Consider the following 18,886-nt stretch of genomic DNA (forward strand, 5'->3'; position numbering starts at 1 on the left):
TCTGTATTGCATTTGCATTGTTGTTTAATTGTTATCAATTTCACTTGCTGGTATTACTTAAACCAGTGATTCTCATACTTTAACATCAGAATCACCTGTAGGGCTTATCAAAACACACACGGCTAGGTTCATTCCCAGAGTTTCTTATTCAGTAGGCCTGGGCTGGGGCTAAACTGTGCACTTTTAATAAATTCCCAAATAACATTGATATTACTGTTTGGACCATACTTTGAGAACCTCTAACTTAATCTGTCTTCATACATGTATGACCTTCTATTCATACATGCCTAAATGACTGTCTCATGTAATTCTGGATAATTCATCATCTTGTAAAACACCTAAAACCATAATCATTTATAATTGAGATGCATATATCATTAATAAATGCACAATTGTTATGCATGTTATAATCAAAATTAAATATTTTTCAAAACCATAGGCATTTTACTAAATCAACATATCGAAATATTTACTAAATACAAATAAAGTACATGTCAATAAGTAAAATTATATGCTGTTTGAGCTAACCAAAATGACACAATATTGAGACAGTATCAGAATCTCTGAAGAGAAAATAACTAGGCCAGTAATGTCTAAAAGTAAGATCTTTTGAGGAAGGTCCTAGGTTAGGGCCAGAGACATAATGTAGAGGAGGAAAAAAAGTGTAAATTGCCAGGTTAAGACTTTTGCTTATAATAAAGAGAAATATTCAAAAGAGATGGAGTCACCATGATAGTACAGAAAGTATGAGGCTCCTATCCATAGTCCTCAAGCCCACATCTTCACCTCTGTCCCTCTGCAGCTTCCAAGTAAGACACACATGGTGCCCTCTCAGCCCTGTGTTCTGTTGCAGTCCCACTTTCTATCACAGTGCCCATAGGTCTTTAACAAATGTTTATTGAATTAACAAATGAATAAACATATGGTAGAAATAAAGAAAGGTTATAAATCTAGACAAGGAAGGTAAATTGTTTTTACCTCTAGAGTGAAGCAGGTGATCTTTTGGCTAAGAATGTTCTTTACCTTTGTAGAATTAGGGGGAAGTGACTACAGGTAAACAAGCTATGTACAACTGTACAGAGTGTGCACCATAATACCTCAGAGGCACTATTCATATAGGTTACAATGTAGATGGCAACTTCAAACATCGTGGGAAGCATCTGCCTAATTGAACACAGAGGCCCTGCGGGGTATCAAAGGAAAGAAAGTACTAGTAAGAGTTAAGTGCTGAGGACTGGGTCTAGGCCACAGAAGAACTATGTAGTTCAGGAATTAAACATTAAGACTTTGGGATAAAATATAATCCAACTGGTTCTTACCTGTGTGCTACGTGGAACAGATTTAACCTCTCTCAACCACAGCCTACTCACCTGTCCTGAGGGTTTAACAAGATCCTTTTCATAGTATCTACAAAATGCCCAAAAATATACCTTTATCAACTGATTTGACCTCTCCTTTCCATGATCTTAACCTGCTTCTGATTTCAGGCAACTGTGGAATGTCAACTTCAGTTTATTTCTGGTCCTGAAACTGGCTCCTGCCAAACTAACTCAGCCTCTCCCAAACTCTCTCCAACTGTGACACATTTGGTAATTTAGACCTCTTGTGTCACAAAGAAACATCTAAGGTCAGTAATGTGCTAGTGGATACTTAACAAGCAGTGCTCTGGGGAAGGAAAAAGAGCCCTGATTTATAGTGTTTGCCAATTTCTATGGTGTAAATATTCCCACTGTGCCAATTTCAATCGGTCAACATGAAATCACTGAACACAGAATTCAAAAGGAAACTATAATCAGCTGTGGTGGCCTGTTGGGGCTGTCTCCAACACAGCACAACAAGGTGACTGAGGTATCCACTACTCCCACAACTTACTCCTTTCTCCTGTTTCTGCCTCCTCTGTCTCTTCTACCTTCCTTTTAGTGATAGTATCCCACAACTTTTTTTTTTTCCTCATTTGTCTGCCAAGTCTTAGTACTTACCAATATCACTCAGAAATCCCATCAACTTGGCTTAGCACTGCTGATGCATCCAGGGCTTAACACTCTTATCTCTACTCTACAGTTAATGCACACAACCAAGAAAGTACCCAAATATTATCAACAAATGAGCTAATAGTTGACTCTGGGGCCACACGTGAAACTTGCTAGAAGTTAAAACCGAAGAAGCTCTGGCCATTAAATTTGTACTTAAGATGAGCCAATAATTGCCATTTCAATGCCTTCTATTTTCACAAAGGGATTTCAACATTTTCTGTGAGCTGCTAAAGTATTATAAAGCAGCGTTGGTAGAGAAAAGAGACCTATGATGAATTTAGTTCTGCAAGCCCCAGGCTGTACTCAAATTTGTAATTTAAAGTTTTATATGAATATTCAATCCCTTTGAATTGTGGGTGAAGCAGAAGTGCCTCTTGTGGATAGGATTATTTCCAGAAAAAAAATAATGGGCCATATTATAGAAGTGGGGTTCTTGAGGTACCACTGAAATAAGCTTTTACAGAGGCCTCCATGGAAGGATAAGACATGGTAGAAAGCTTTATTTCTGTAGAATTACATCACTGGGTTTTCAGAGTCCCATTCCCCTTAGTCCAGTTATAGAAGAGGTATAGCTGCGGTTTCAGTAAAGCTGGAAGCAGAGCCAGAGTGCAGAGTTTCCTTTTCATGTTGGAGCCGGGCCCAATGCAGCATCAGGCCAGTGACAGTCCATTGGTCCATTGCATGTGGTGGTCCTCATGGCTGTGGCCCATGTGGGTGAATGCAAGGAAGCAGGAGCAAAAGAACCCCACAAGCTCAGCATCACATGAGTTCCAAGAGAGCCAAAAGCATAAGAGAGCAAACACCTTCATTTCAGGGGGTAAGAATCCCACTCCCATTCTGGCCAATGACCTCTGTTCCTAGGTGTGACTGACAGCAAGCATCTTCCCTATGTCACCCCAACTTTACTGGGCATGTGTCTATCCTCCCTTTGTCCAGCCCCTTTCCCCCAGTGTTTTGCAGGGAACATGCCTATCATTTCTGACCTTCCCTTTCCTGTTATTCATAACTAGTTAATTACAACTGTATCAATATTACATTCCGAAAGATTTTCTCTTCTACAAAAATCTAACCTCTCCCTGATATTCTTCCAAAAGCCATTGTAATTGTGTCTATTACCCAGAATCATCTCCCACTTCTACTCTCTTCCCAGGCCTAGCCACTTCTGTTAAGAAGAAAAGTATATACATAAGCATATCAAGTTAAGCGAGTCTTTGCCAAAGTGTGGGAGGCAGGGGCCTCTGAGAGTTGCAATACATAAAGGGCATTGTGGGATAGGTTCCAATTCAAGGCCTCCTTTCAACAGCTTAAGAATTAATAATCAGGTACATTCAAGAGAGAACAGAGTGCTCTGTAGCTGCAGACCAATAACAATGCTCTTTCAGGAAGATAGTTGAGGTGCATTTATAAGTTTTCTGCCTGGTTTAAAAGACAGAGAAATTTGCTTAATATGGAACTCATCTTATTCTTAGGTATAAATTATGTAATTCAACTCTCTGGAGTCTAATACAGAGCAATTGCTTCATATTAGTGCAACTTCATTATATGCTCTGTGCTTTAAATGTTCACCTCTCTGTTTGGGTGCTCTCAGCTCCTAATAAGAACACTTTGAAATGGAGGCATCATTGTAAAAACAACCTTAGATTTAAACTTTTAAATGGATAGTAAATCAAGGTGTGAAGCCATCTCTTTAAAAAGCCACTGAAACCTGAGGGAGGCCACATAAAATTCTCTGTTCCAAAACAATTTTGCTTTATGTGATGTATTTTCCCCATTTTCCTCACCCTGTTTCCATTATTGAATCTTTTTTAATTTAATTGAAATTGTCCTAGACCAGAATTGCTGCCTGGTTTAAAAAATGGTAAATAAGATGATCACCTTGCAGGTGCTGCCTGCTTTAAAAATACATCCAATAAAACACAATCTTACAGAACAATTAGGAAGTTATTATTTGCATTAGAAAAAGAACTCTTTTGTTACAAAAGGCTTCACAGATTTTTTGAAAATACTGAATTTTGATAATGAAGTTCAAATGTTACCAATTTACAATTGAAGAGAAGAAAAGAATCAAGGGGAGAAAAACTGAAAACATGAAAGATAAAAGAAAGTATTTTTGGTTGGGCATAATAAATACCACTAACAGTTGGCTCAAATACCAATAATGGCATTACTGCCAAAAGTTCATCTATTGCTTACTTACACCTCTTAGAGTCACCCATGCCCTCACCTGTTCCTGAGCAAATACTGAAGTATATCAACAAGGTCACTGGCCTGCCAATGGTCTGCTAGCCTTCGACCAATGTGCAAATGCATAGGGTAAGACCTGGGCCTCCTGGATGGGATCCGGATATCCTGCCCAGACTCAATGCCTCTAACTCCAGACACTGGCCAAGCCTCCACCTCTAAAGGATTGATGCCCCAGCTGAGGCCTAATGTGTCTGGTCCTAGACTCTTATTGCTTTGTTCCACCTGGCATACGGGACCCTCTTCAAGAATGAGAGAAGAAACTAAGGTGGGAACAGAACAAGTAACAACGCTACCTCCCCAGGTAGATTTCTGTTGCTGAATGCACTGCTTACCTGTTCTCTTGAATTACTGACTCTATGTCCCCATTTCCAGGGATTTCCTAGATTTTTGGCCATTTACCATCTAATTTGAACTCCTATCTCAGCAACTGGAGCTTTTAATTTCTATCAGCTTTATAGCTCACATATCTACTGTATGTGATATTTTCAATCTTGCTATGAACCCAATTTCTTCTATCTCCCGTACTTGCCTCCTGTCCTGCCAGCATTATAAATGTAGGTTATGTTCATTACCTATGAACCGATCAGAAGTTATGATTACAATGATCCATTCAAGGCAATCCCACAGCCTCCCAATTTATTCTCGACTTGTTCCTATTTGGATCCAGTTTCCTATATAGAACCTTTGGTGCCATCTCTGATTTACAGCTCTACCTACAGTAGATATATTTTATGTCATGTTCTCAGCTCAGCATGATTCTCTTTATCTCCAGGAACTTCTCACCCTTTACATGGTCAGGAGGTTAAACATTGGTAGTCATGTTTGAACCAAATAGAAGTGGACACATATTTAAAACCAGCCCAATCCTATTCTTTCCTGGAAAGTTGATATTGGAACTAATAATGTCTTGCTTTATTGTAAGCTCAGGAGGAGAGCACAGCATGATAACAATATCTATTACATCCACTGAGTAACAGGAAAAGAGTGTCTGTAGGAAGAAAGAAACAGCAAATGTTTAGAATATAACCAAGATGAGTGAGAAAGAGAGAAAATATCACAGGCTCTCAAAAGTCATTTATTACTATAAATGGGGCCCTGCTGATTTTCAGATCTAGAGTGAGCTCCCCAGTATCTTATATATTCTTCAACTTCCCCAAATTGGTTTCTTTTATCTGAGCATTAAAAATCTTGACTAATTTACCATCCCAACCTCTCTGGGAAGAAAAATGACAGCATTATCCCAAGACCTGGTTTTTACAGGGCACCTTTCATCTGTTATTATGAATAACCCAGAGTGACAGAGCAGCTACAAGTCCCTGGGTCCCTGGAAGATGCCGTGGGTTTAAGTTGCAGCAATGGATTTTTTTAACTGTACTCAATATTGTATTACTGGTGGAGTTAAGTGACTCAGCCCCGGCCTCCCCATTTATGTCTAGTTCTTCCCTGACCTCCCAACCCTCCTACCTCTCAGGTTAAGAGTGCCCTCCCTCCTAACTTTATAAGGTGGGTCATGAACTTCCACAGGCCCTGCACATAGAAAACTGCCCAACAGGCCTTTTCATTCCCAACTTTCTTGCTTTCATCATTCAATAACCTTTTAAAAACCCATGGAACTCATACCAAAAGGAGCAACAGATGATGGCTTTTGAGTGGACAAATTTCAACATAACAGGTATCAATTTTGAACATTGAAATATTAGCCACAACACAAAAATTAGTATTAAACCATATTGACAAATTTCAATTCAGCAGGTGTCATAATTTTGAGCATCAAGGTATTAGCCATGGCACAACAATTAGTATTAACTCATAACAATTTTAATTAAGAATCAAGTATTGATCCATCTATCTGAAATACTCAAAGAGTAGCATGGATTTCAATATACCAAAGAACAGGAATTTTCTCCACTTTATAGAAAAGATACCCAGTGACACCATAATCAAAATAGCCTGGTACTGGTTCCCAGAGCAGGCATTTAGATCAATAGAACAGAACAGAGACCCCAGAAATTGACCCAAACTACTACGCTCAATTAATATTTGACAAAGGAGGCAAGAGCATACAATGGAGTCAAGACAGTCTCTTCAATAAATGGTTTTGGGAAAGTTGGACAGGTACATGCAAAAAAAATGAAACTTGAGACCACCAACTTACAGCAGACACAAGAATAAACTCAAACTGGATGAAAGACTTAAATGTAAGTCGTGAAACTATAAAAATTCTAGAATAAACCATAGGCAGCAAAATCTCAGATATCTCCCATAGCAATATGTTTACAGATACAACTCCTAGGGTCATGGTTGGTAAACTGCGGTTCGCGAGCCACATGCGGCTCTTTGGCTCTTTGAGTGTGGCTCTTCTACAAAATACCACGGCCTGGGCGAGTCTATTTTGAAGAAGTGGCATTAGAAGAAGTTTAAGTTTAAAAAATTTGCCTCTCAAAAGAAATTTCAATCATTGTACTGTTAATATTTGGCTCTGTTGACTAAAGAGTTTGCCAACCACTGTCCTAGGGCAAAGGAAACAAAGGAGAAAATAAACAAATGGTACTACATAAAAATAAAAAGCTTCTGCACAGCAAAAGAAACCATCAACAAAACATATTTGGGAATGGGAAAACATATTTGGCAATGGTATATCTGATAAAGGGTTAATATCAAAAATTTATAAGGAACTCATACAACTTAAAAGAAGGAAGACAAACAATCCAATTAAAAATGGGCAAAGGACCTAAATAGACACTTCTCCAAAGTGGACATACAGATGGCCAAGAGACATATGAAAAAAAAATGCTCAAAGTCACTGATCATCAAAGAGATGCAAATTAAAATGACAATGAGGTATCACCTTACACCTGTCATAATGGCTACCATCAACAAATTTACAAATGAAAAGTGCTGGCGAGGATGTGGAAAAAAGGGAACCCTAATACACTGCTGGTGGGAATGCAGACTGGTGCAGCCATTATGAAAAGCAGTAGTATGGAGTTTCCTCAAAAAAAATTAAATATGGGACTGCCATTTGACCCAGTGATTCCACTACTAGGAATATATCCCAAGAAATCCTAAATACCAATCAGAAAGAATGTATGCACTCCTATGTTCATAGCAGCACAATTTACAATAGCTAAGATCTGGAAATAGTCCAAGTGTCCATCAGTAGATGAGTGGATAAAAAAGCTGTGGTACATTTATACCAGGGAATACTATGAGCAGCAAAAAAGAAGAATCTCTTACCCTTTGACACAGCATGGAGGAACCTGGAGAGTATCATGCTAAGTGAAATAAGTCAGTCAGAGAAAGGTAAGTATCACATGATCTCACTCAGTGGAAGCTAAGTAACAAAATAAACTAATGAGCAGAGTGGATCCAGACATGAAAGCATGGTACAGTGTGTGGAATCTCAAAGGGCAGGCAGGGGAGGGTGGGTGGGTGGGTGGGAGGTAACCAACCAAGGACCTTGTATGCATATATGCATGGCCTATGGACACAGAAGAGGCTATGCATATACTGGTATGTGATGGTGTGGGCCCAGGGCAGGGGACAGGGGCGGTCTAGAGGGGGACAATGGGGAGGAAAAGGGGACATATGTAATACTTTCAATAATAAAGAATTATTTAAAAAAATAAAATACAAGTGAAGGGGGGAAGTTTGTACAACACACAAAAGAAAGAAAGAAAGAGAAAGAGAGAAAGAAAGAAAGAAAGAAAGAAAGAAAGAAAGAAAGAAAGAAAGAAAGAAAGAGAGAGACCCAGTGACAGAGTGAAGATTTTGCAGCTTTAGTCCCAGCTCTCTTCTGATATCTATTTTCTCAGATTTTTCTCTAGGGCTTAGGTAATTCATGCCACCCTGAGAACACAGAAGATGCAGTAAAGCTTGCTTTGTTAACACTACTCAGAGTAGGTCTCCTGTGCCTGTAGTGTTAACTTTGGAAGGGCAAGTGATGTACACAAAAAACAAAAAAACAAAAACAAAACAGTCCCAACAAAACAGTCTCTATGCACAGGGAGGCACTGGGGTATGGTAGAAAGAGCATTGGCCAATGAAGCAATAAAACGAGTTACTGTCCCCAACTCTACCATTGGCCTTGTGTCTTCTTTAAGCCATTGAAACTGCCCAAGCATCTGTTTCCTCATCTACATATTGAGGCTAATAATAAGCTCTCCTTCTTCAGGGCTTTCCATGAGGATCAAATGAAAAAAAATAATAAATAAGAAAGAGTTTGCCTGACATGGAGTTATAGTGAGAAAAAACACCACTATATAAGTCCTCCTTAATTGTTTGATTTATTGTTTGACCTTTTAGAAGCTTTCTATTTCAATTTAACTTTGTTATTTGGTTAAACCACTAATCAAAATGTCACTTTCATCCCCTCAACAGGTTGCCCAAATTATGAGTAAAAAACAAGACCTATCAGGTAGCCATAACGTCTGCAAAGAAATGATGAAATGCTAGGGCATGAGGTAAGGCTAACACCATCCTCTATATGGATCAAGAGATGAGATAATAAATGCAAAAGAGCTCTGAAAGTATAAAGCACTAAACTACTGTGTGTTGTTACTATTAATGAGGAGGGGTTGGGTTCGGCGACAGTATTTCCTGGCTGGGCCCAAGGTCACGCAGTCAGACCTCAGACATCCTATAGACAGACGGTTGTTGTTCTGACTAAGGAACAAACGCCCTCTGTCTTCCTTGTCCCTGTATGGACCCCAAACATTACTCATGCTGCTTCATCATCCTTGTTTGAAGGCTCCTGTTGACTTCTGATGGGATTTAAATGAAGTTTTCTTTCACACCTACTTAAAAACACTGGAAAGTCGTCATGCCCTTACCCTTGATGTCTGCTATTTTATCTGTGAGGATTGCTTAAAACCCTTTAGTTTCATTGGATGAAATATCTGAGGATTCACTTTTAAGTCAGGGTCAATTCTGTCTTCAGAAGAAATCAAGTACAAGATGCATTAACTTGGTCATGGTGGTTATTGGAATGATACTAAGGCAGTCACAGGCACCAAGCATGTGCGTGCGGGTGTATCTTCTGTATTTCTTTAATGAGATGATTTTAAAGTGTGCCACAACAATAACGCAAAAACATTGCCTCTCTACCTTCATTACTTTTTGTTGGCAGACTTACCACAGGCACAGAACCTTGACATCCTTTCTTTGGTCTCCCCTCATTCTGTCTTCCACCTGCCAAGCCAATACTCCTGAACCAGCATTCTTAACCATGGACTAAAGATCTAAGCCTATGCAAATTCAAAACCAACTGTTTTTGGTGAATGGAGCACTGAGACAATCTAATTACTCATCTCATTACTTGTCTCCATTTATACTAAAAGCACAAAGCCAGCTAGATATTTGTATGTTTGTTGGTTTAATTATAAAAGTGACAATCACCAGTTCTAACTGGTCTCTGTAATAAATGTTTACCTGGCACTGAATGTCAGACTCGAATAATAAAAGGCCTACATTAAAAGCATTATGGAATTTGAAGGGACCTACAATACCACACTATCAAATCTCAGTAGTTAACAGATAAAGAAGCTGAGATGCAGGTGAGGCAATCCCTTGCCTGTGGCCACACAGCCAGTTGGTAGTCTAATCTTTCTGGACCATAACTCATTTAATTACAACATGCTGAAGGTTCTCCTTGACCCCCTAAAAACAAGACTTCTTTCTAGTTTAGCTGGAATTCGTCTTTGCTCTACAGGTGTTCCAAAGGTAAGAAAACTAATCAAAATCATCAGCAGAAATTTTAAAATGTTATCCTGTTCATCTATCTTACAAGTTGCTGTCAAGATTTTAAGAGGTGCTAGATAGAAGATATCACAAGGTGATATGAATTTAAATATGTATTTAATTAATCATGAAAAATATTCATAATTAATATTGGGCAAATAGCCAAATGCAGTAAAGTACCAAGGATTTGGAGAGGGATCATTTCTCCCCCACTGATAAGTCACAGCATGGTAAATAGACTACTCGGGAAAGAACACGCTCATAAATACATATATGCCATCCTGAGTACCCCTCCATTTCAATAACACTAATTGCCCTTTTTTTTCCTTGCTGCTCCTAGCCATATTTCTTGGAAAACAACAGCTGTGTTTATTCAAATAGTAGCATACTGATGACTTGATGATAGGGTAATCTGCTGGAATTCCAAGTGTGACGGTCCCAGAGACAACTTCTCAGCACACCAGATAAGTATCCTTTGCATAGTACAAAGCTTTGGAAAGAAATCCCAGTTTATTAGCACGTGGGATTGGGTGTACTTTATTTCAACTAGTTGCGACATTGAATTTCTTCCAGAAAGTATCATATTTTCTGGTTCTTGCAGAATAATCTTCCCATGCATCATTGTCAACAAGTAATCTGCAACATGAACATTTTCACTCCAATGGTTTCTAAGCAAAGGGATTAAACAGTCCCTTGAATTACAATGAAAACAGGCCACAAGATCCAGTGCAAAATCAGAGCAATAAATTCCATTTGTTGGTATGTTCTCTGAGTCAATGGGCACTGGAGGGGATAATAATAGCTTAAAAGCTATTTACTGGAAAAACAAAACAAACAAATAAAAAACCTGAATATCCCTGAGAATGTAATTAATTGAAGCACAAGATTAATTTCCAAGAGTAGCAAGGGTTAAATTTCTGCAAGAAGTTAATCATATTCTTAAATGAAAACCACACAAGATACCTTTTATGAAATATAAGATTTTTAAAGGATACTTAGTAATAAAATAAGTTTTTAAAATTCTAACCAACATTTTTAGAGTGATGAAGTAATTGCTCTTTTTAAATAATAATCTTTATAATTCAAGAAGTTTTAACTTTGTTTCTTAGATGGTATTTTCTATAATTCTCTTCTGTAAGAGGCATTCTCATATCAATTTAAAAAGAGAGATCTGTTGTGTTGATGATTACATAAAGTGTAACAGTAACAACATACATGTATAGCACAATGGGAACTGTTTTATAAGATTTAAAACATTAGCTTGTGCCCTGGCCAGTGTATCTCAGCGGTTAGAGCATCGGCCGATGCACCGAAGGGTTGAGGGTTTGATCACTGGTCATGAACACATACCTGGGTTGCAAGTTCAATCCCCAGCCCTGGTCCGGGCTCATTTGGGAGGCAATAAGTCTCTCTCACATCAATGTTTCTCTCTCTTTCTTTCTCTCTCCCCCTTCCTCCCTCCTTTATCCTCTCTCTAAAAATCAATTAAAAAATCCTCTGGGGAGGATTAATAATAATAATAATAATTAATAATAATAATAATGTTTTAAAAATTAGCTCATCAAATAAAATAGGTCCTTCGTTTTTTTTCCAGAGTGGAAACATGAAGCACAGGAATATTGTCATTCACCCAAGGTCATGCAGCTAATAGGAGATAGACATCCCAACCCAGGCCTAGGCCCTACAGTCCATATTCTTCATCAGGACATAAGACTCCTCTCAAACTAAACATAACATGCAGAAAAAACAATCTACCAAGTGTTAAAAGCAAAATTTTACAGTTATAAATAATCCCTTTAGATTAAAGACATTTATATAATAGTATCCAGAAACAAAGGAAGTACATTAAAAAAGACTAGAGTTGAGGGATCTGCTAAGTCAGAAAATGTTTTACATACAAATATATCTGACACATAAGGAACTCAAAATCAATTGAGACTCTGGCCAGGTGGCTTAGTTAGTTGGAGCATCATCCCATACATCAAAAAGGAGTGGGTTCAATTCCCCATCAGGCCACATACCCAGGTTGTGGGTTCAATCCCCAGATGAGGATGTACAGGAGGCAACTGATCAATGTTTCTCTCTCACATTGATGTTTCTCTCTCTCCTCTCCTCTCTAAATAAATAAATAAATAAATAAATAAATAAATAAATAAATAAATAATAAAGTCAATTGAGAAAAGTTATCTCCAGCAAGAATACAATTGTGTTCAAAAACACAGTTCTCTATATTTCCTAGGCAGTGGTTCTCAACCTTTCTAATGCCGTGACCCTTTAATACAGTTCCTCATGTTGTGGTGACCCCAACCATAAAATTATTTTCGTTGCTACTTCATAACTGTAATTTTGCTACTGTTAATGAATCGTAATGTAAATATTTGTGTTAAAGGGTCATGGCATTAGAAAAGTTGAGAACCACTGTCCTAGAGAGAGCGAAGGAAAATAGGCTTCTAAAAGTTTCCATTCAGGTAGGGTTAGAATTTCAGAAGAGCTTTGTTTAGACCAATATGTGTTTTTAAAATGATTTACAGAAATTGTTCCTCTAGATGTTATGTTTATATTTTGTTTAGTTGCTTTTGATTTTTAATACAGTAGAATGCTACAGGATTAGACTGGTTTGGTGCATTCCTAAAAGGAGGCTAATTAATGGTCTCCATAACCTCATGAGGGTCATTCTGTCTTGAGACTCAATTTAGTAAACAACAACATCACGCTGTTTCTTTACTCACATGGGACATCTCCTGAAACATTCTCAACAACAGTAAACAAATTCTGAACCTCTTCTGCATGAAATATATCTTTAGTGTTAATTTCAGATTAAGAATTACAAAAACAGAATGGTATTTTTAAATTGGCATTTAGCTGTCACTTACCAGTAAGACAGAACATCTAAATTCAATTGAAAATCCCTAAGAAGACAAAGAAGATGAGAACTTAATCTCTCTCTGTCTCACTCTCACTTCACACATACATGTACATTCTGTGTATACATATAGACACATGCATGTCCTTATATATAAATATGTACACATAAATATGCATACACAAATGGTTGAGTATCTGTGTCTGTGTTTTATGTGTGTGTGTGTGTATATATGTATATACATATATATGTGTGTGTATATATATATATATATATGTGTATATACATATATATATAATACATATATTTTTTAAATGAGAATGATGGTAAGTATAGGAAACAAAAAATAGAATTAAGTTTCAGAATTATAGAGGCTCCCAAGAAAGAGAACAAAACAAATGAAATTGAAGCAATTAGCAAAGATATAACTAGATTTGAAAAAAATGTCCTTAATACACACATATTATATGTACTATATATACTTCATATATATTATATACTAGAGGCCCAGTGCATGAAATTTGTGCACGAGGTGGGGGGGGGGGGGGAGTGTCCCTCAGCCCAGCATGCACCCTCTCCAATCTGGGACCCCTTGAGGGATGTCCGACTGCCCGTTTAGGCCCGATCCTGGCAGTTGGACATCCCTCTCACAATCTAGGACTGCTGGCTCCCAACTGCTCGCCTGCCTGCCTTCCTGATTGCCCCTAACTGCTTCTGCCTGTCAGCCTGATCACCCCCTAACCCAGTGATGGGCAACCTTTTGAGCTTGGTGTGTCAAACTTCGCCAAAAAACTGAGCATAACTCGGGTAGTGTGTCACTTTGAGGAAAAAACATTATTTTGCAAATGTTTCATCCTCAGGAGCAGCAAATGTTTCATCCTCAGCATGCGGTCGCCTCAGCGGCCGCATGTCATCAGAAATGGCTACGCGTGTCAGTGCTGACACGCGTGTCATAGGTTCGCCATCACTGCCCTAACCATTCCCCTAACAGCCTGATTGATGCCTAACTGCTCCCCTGCCAGCCTGTTTGCCCCTAACTGTCCTCCCCTGCAGGCCTTGTCACCCCTAACTGCCCTCCCCTGCAGGCCTGGTCCCCCCCAGCTGCTCTCCCCTGCAGGCCTGGGTCCCCCCCAACTGCCCTTCCTGCAGGACCGGTCACACCCAACTTCCCTCCTCTGCCTGCCTGGTTACTCCTAACTGCCCTCCCCTGCTGGCCATCTTGTGGCGGCCAACTTGTGTCCACATGGGGGCAGCCATCTTGTGTGTTGGAGTGATGGTCAATTTGCATATTACTCTTTTATTAGATAGGATAGAGGCCTGGTGCATGGGTGGGGGCTGGCTGGTTTGCCCTGAAGGGTGTCCTGGATCAGGGTGGGGGGTTCCCTTGGGATGTGGGGCGGCCTGGGTGAGGGGCCTGTGGTGGTTTGCAGGCCGGCCACACCCCAAGGGAAGCCCTGGTATCTGGGGTTTATTTATCTTCTACAATTGAAACTTTGTAGCCTGGAGTGGAGCCAAGCCTCTGCTTGCTCCATAGCAGCAGCCATTTCTGTTGGGGTTTATTTACCTTCTATAATTGAAACTTTGTAGCCTTAAGCAGAGGCCAAAGCAGGCCAGGGCAGATGGAAAGGTTGGCTTTCTCCATCGCCGGGGGCAACCCTAGCCTCCTACTTTCTCCAGCTGCCGCCATTTTGTTGGAATTTATTTATCTTCTATCATTGAAACTTTGTAGCATTGAGTAGAGGCCTGGGCCAGCAAGGGCCGGTGGAAAACTTGGCTTCCTCCATTGCCGGGGAAACCCAAGCCTCCCATCTGCTCTCTGTGGCCACAGCCATCTTGGTTGGGTTTATTTGCATATTTGCTCCTGATTGGCTGGTGGGCGTGACTGGTGGGTGTGCTTGTGGGTGTAGCGGAGGTATGGTCAATTTGCATATTATTCTTTTATTAGATAGGGTAACTATATATAATACATATATATTTCACTATGTTCAAGAAAGATTAAGTAAAATATATCTATACCTAGAGAAAACCTTGAAAATGTTTATACTACAAGGATAAAAAGCCTATCTAATAAAGAGGTAATATGCAAATTGACCATCACTCAAACACACAAGATGGCTGCGCCCATGTGGACACAAGATGGTCACCACAAGATGGTCGGCAAGGGAGGGCAGTTGTGAGCTATCAGGCCAGCCAGCAGGGGAGGGCAGTTGGGAGGGACAGGCCTGCAAGGGAGGGCAGTTGGGGGTGATCAGGCCGGCAGAGGAGGACAGTTAGGGGTGACTGGGCTGGCAGGGGAGGGCAGTTAGGAGTGACTGGGCTAGTAGGGAAGGGCAGTTAGGGGTGACCAGGCTGGCAGGGGAGGGAAGTTTGGGGGGATCAGGCCTACAGGGGAGGGCAGTTGGGAGCAACCAGGCCTGCAAGGGAAGGCAGTTGGGGGAGATCAGGCCTGCAGGGGAGGGCAGTTGAGAGGTACAAGGCCTGTAGGGGAGGGCAGTTGGGGGGAACCAGGCCCAGGGTAGGGCATTTGGGGGGGACCAGGCCTGCAGGGGAGGGCAGTTGGGGGCAACCAGACCAGCAGGGGAGAGCAGTTGGGGGAAACCAGACTGGCAGGGGAGGGCAGTTAGGGACAACCAGGCCTGCAGGGGAGGGCAGTTGAGGGGGACCAGTCCTGCAGGGGAGGGCAGTTGAGGGAAACCAGACCGGCAGGGGAGGGCAGTTAGGGACAACCAGGCTGGCAAGGGAGGGCAATTAGGTGTGACCGGGCCAGCAGGGGAGGGCTTTTGGGGGAAACCAGACCAGCAGGGGAGGACAGTTAGGGGCGAGCAGGCCATCAGGAGAGGGCAGTTAGGGGCAATCGTGCCAGCAGGGGAGCAGTTAGGCGTTGATTAGGCTGGCAGGGGAGTGGTTAGGGGATGATCAGGCTGGCAGGCAGAAGAAGTTAGGGGCAATCAGGCAGGCAGGCAGGCAAGCAGTTTGGAGCCAGCAGTCCTGGATTGTGAGAGGGATCCCAGTTTGGAGAGGATGCAGGCTGGGCTGAGGGACAACCCCTCCCCCCCCCATGCACAAATTTCATTCATCGGGCCTCTAGTATTTATTATACACATGTAGAAAAAATGTATCTATACCCAAAGAAACAAAATTAAAGTTAGCCTTAGACTTCTATTTTGTAATTTAAATTGAAGACAAAAGAACAAAATATATAAAATTTGAAAAGTGAACTTAATATCAGGGTACTTATTTAAAATGCACAATCATATCCTCATATTAAAATTCCTCACCGATTTTCATTGCTCTTAGAACAAAGTACCAAATCCCATCATTAATTCATATGGTAATCCACAATTGATTTTCTAGCACCCTTTTCTGTAACTCAGATGTCCCACCTCTTCAGTCCCAGTGCTCTAAGCATACTGGTTTGTCAGACTCTCAAATTTGCCATATGCTTATACCTCAAGGCCATACTTCATAAGTTACTTTCCTCCCATAGTGCACTTCTACTCTAATTCTAGGTCTTGGTCTAGTGATTTTTTTTTTAAATAGAAGTTTTCTCTGATCCCCTAAACTATATTGTTAGGTTGTTCCTTCTGACTTACACTTACCATTTCTTCTTTATATTTTTATCTCCCTTATACCTTCTTTTTCAATATCTGTCTTTTCTAGTAAATTATAAACTCTAAGAAGGCATGGACTATCATGTTCTCTCTTGTAATTCTAATATTTAGCATGGGGCCAGGAACATAGTTTATATTTAATAAATAGTTGTTATAGAAATTAATAAATTAATGAATGAAACACAAAAACATTGTTACATATGCAAGAGCTTTAAAAATATATTTACCCATATGCCATTCTTTAAGAGAGAATGTGTGTGTGTGTGTGTGTGTATTCCAGCCACTTAAAATATTAATCGAATTAAGAGCTCAAGAATGAAAACCATATGGTATAAAATGACCAGTGCTGAGCACTAAAATCAATTAGATATAGATCCATCTACAAAAATGTAAAAACTGTCATATTAAATAAAATAAATTTGAAATTAACAAAAACTTGCTAAAAATATCTATCAGTCATGGGAGTGTGGCTGATTTTTACTTTTTATATGTTCTTTTATTTTATTTAGCAAATAATCTACAAAAAGCACATAATATCTAAAGAAAGGAAAGCAAAATATATTGAAAAAATTTAAAAGAACGGTTTAAAAATATTGGGTTAACTAATTTCATTAGTAAATTCTGTGAAAGAAATCTCTATACCTTTTTGGACCCAACATTTCACAAACCTATTTGACAACAGTAATCTTTTAATTTTTGATACATCTATTCACCAATGTGTTGTATTCTGCAAATAAGTTGAAGAAAATAAGGCTCGAGAAGCAATTCCATGAGATTCAGAATATAAGCAAAAATATCCACTGTTATTGCTGGACTAAGAATTGTGCACAAGAACTTTTACTATAGCTTTATTTATAATGTAACACAAATAATAGATAAATTTACATATCTAGGTAGAAATATATTTAAGCAATAAATATATATTCAATAAAACAAATTAATAACATTTTCACATAACATTGAATGCCTGGAAAATACTATGCATTGCTAGGTTAATAAAGCAGGATACAAAACTATACATACAGTATGAATCCCATTAATATACACACATTTTAAATATGTATTAATAGTAGTTATCACTGAAAGCTGGAATCATAAGCAATTTTTCATTCTATTCTCCCTACTTTTCAATATCTTAATCAGAAATAATACAAATTATTTTTTACAGATGTAGAAATAGAACAGTTTCTACCCTACGAAATTTCTGCTTTGTCCTTCAGCAGGCACATTATTATTAATAATAACGCCTATTGAGCAGGAATAATCCGTGTTCAGCATGAAACATCTCGTATTCATGCAAAAATAATCTTACTACTTATTATTTTTAATGAGAAAAATGTGTTCAGGTAGAACAATTCTTATCAAATACTTGATATGAACATGTAATGGAGAACTTGACTTTGTAAAATCTGTGCTATACACCAAATGTTACAATCGCCGATAAGCTATGGAGAGGGAAAGAAAGGCTGGCAGCTGGTAGCAAAAGTGCGAACTGGAGATTCACAGGTCCATCCTGATGAGTGGGACCTAGAAGCAGGTCCCAATGTGGTCCAATAGATCCCCACCATTACCACCACCGCTGCCCACTCCCCCCCCCACCCCACCCCCACACACACTTAATAGTGCAAATTATTTTTAAGTCCTTTTTCTTTCTTGTTTCATGACTTCTCTAGTCTGCAGCTGTCCATTTTCTCCTTCCAGGATCTTCTTCATTTAAAATTCCTCTGCTAAAATAAATATTTAAGAACATTTTCACTGCATCACTTCCAAGACAAATTTATGGCTGCCTATGACTTCTCTAGAAGTTAACTCACTGACTATTTCATCATCTTCCTTGGAGTCAACTTCAGGGCATATTTCAACACTAAAGGCCACTTACTTGGTGGATATGTTGCCTCTTCAAGTAACATTGCCACTGTAGCCTCTAGATTATTGGGGTTTTTTTCTTTTCTCTTTTGTTTTCTTCAATTCTGCCTTAATTTTATTTGAACTTTGACACTCTGATTGTATCATCATAAATTGTGCTGAGATACATATTCCCTCAAAGACCTTATGAACAATAAAAGTGTATCTCCTTAAAGAGTGAGATAGCTCAGTAAAATGAACTTACACCATTCCCATATTTTTCTCCTTTGCATATTTATATAGTGTTCAGTTATGAAATGGTGCTTCTAAGATATAACACTGTGCCCTGTTCTGGTAATCATTTCAGTCCACCTTCTAAAAGAACAGATGAAAAAACAAAAAAATGGATCCATTAGAGCATGACCTTACATTTCAACCTTTTTTATTTGTTTTAGGTTATCTGTAATAAAACATAGAAAAGTCACTGTCTATCATTGGATCATGGTATAGTATAGAGAGAAAAATACATCCTTTGAGTCAGATCTGGGTTC

General features: G+C 39.2%; 1 long non-coding RNA gene across 1 annotated transcript; it reads left to right on the forward strand.

Annotated features, from left to right (window-relative positions):
* The first annotated feature begins 1,743 nt into the window (after window positions 1–1,743).
* On the forward strand, window positions 1,744–10,474 carry LOC129150754 (uncharacterized). Its single transcript, XR_008557497.1, has 3 exons — window positions 1,744–1,839; window positions 8,658–8,740; window positions 10,357–10,474. It is a non-coding gene; the product is annotated as an uncharacterized LOC129150754 (long non-coding RNA).
* Window positions 10,475–18,886: the final 8,412 nt, after the last annotated feature.

This window comes from Eptesicus fuscus, chromosome 11 (assembly GCF_027574615.1).
Source record: "Eptesicus fuscus isolate TK198812 chromosome 11, DD_ASM_mEF_20220401, whole genome shotgun sequence".
Lineage (NCBI taxonomy): Eukaryota > Metazoa > Chordata > Mammalia > Chiroptera > Vespertilionidae > Eptesicus > Eptesicus fuscus.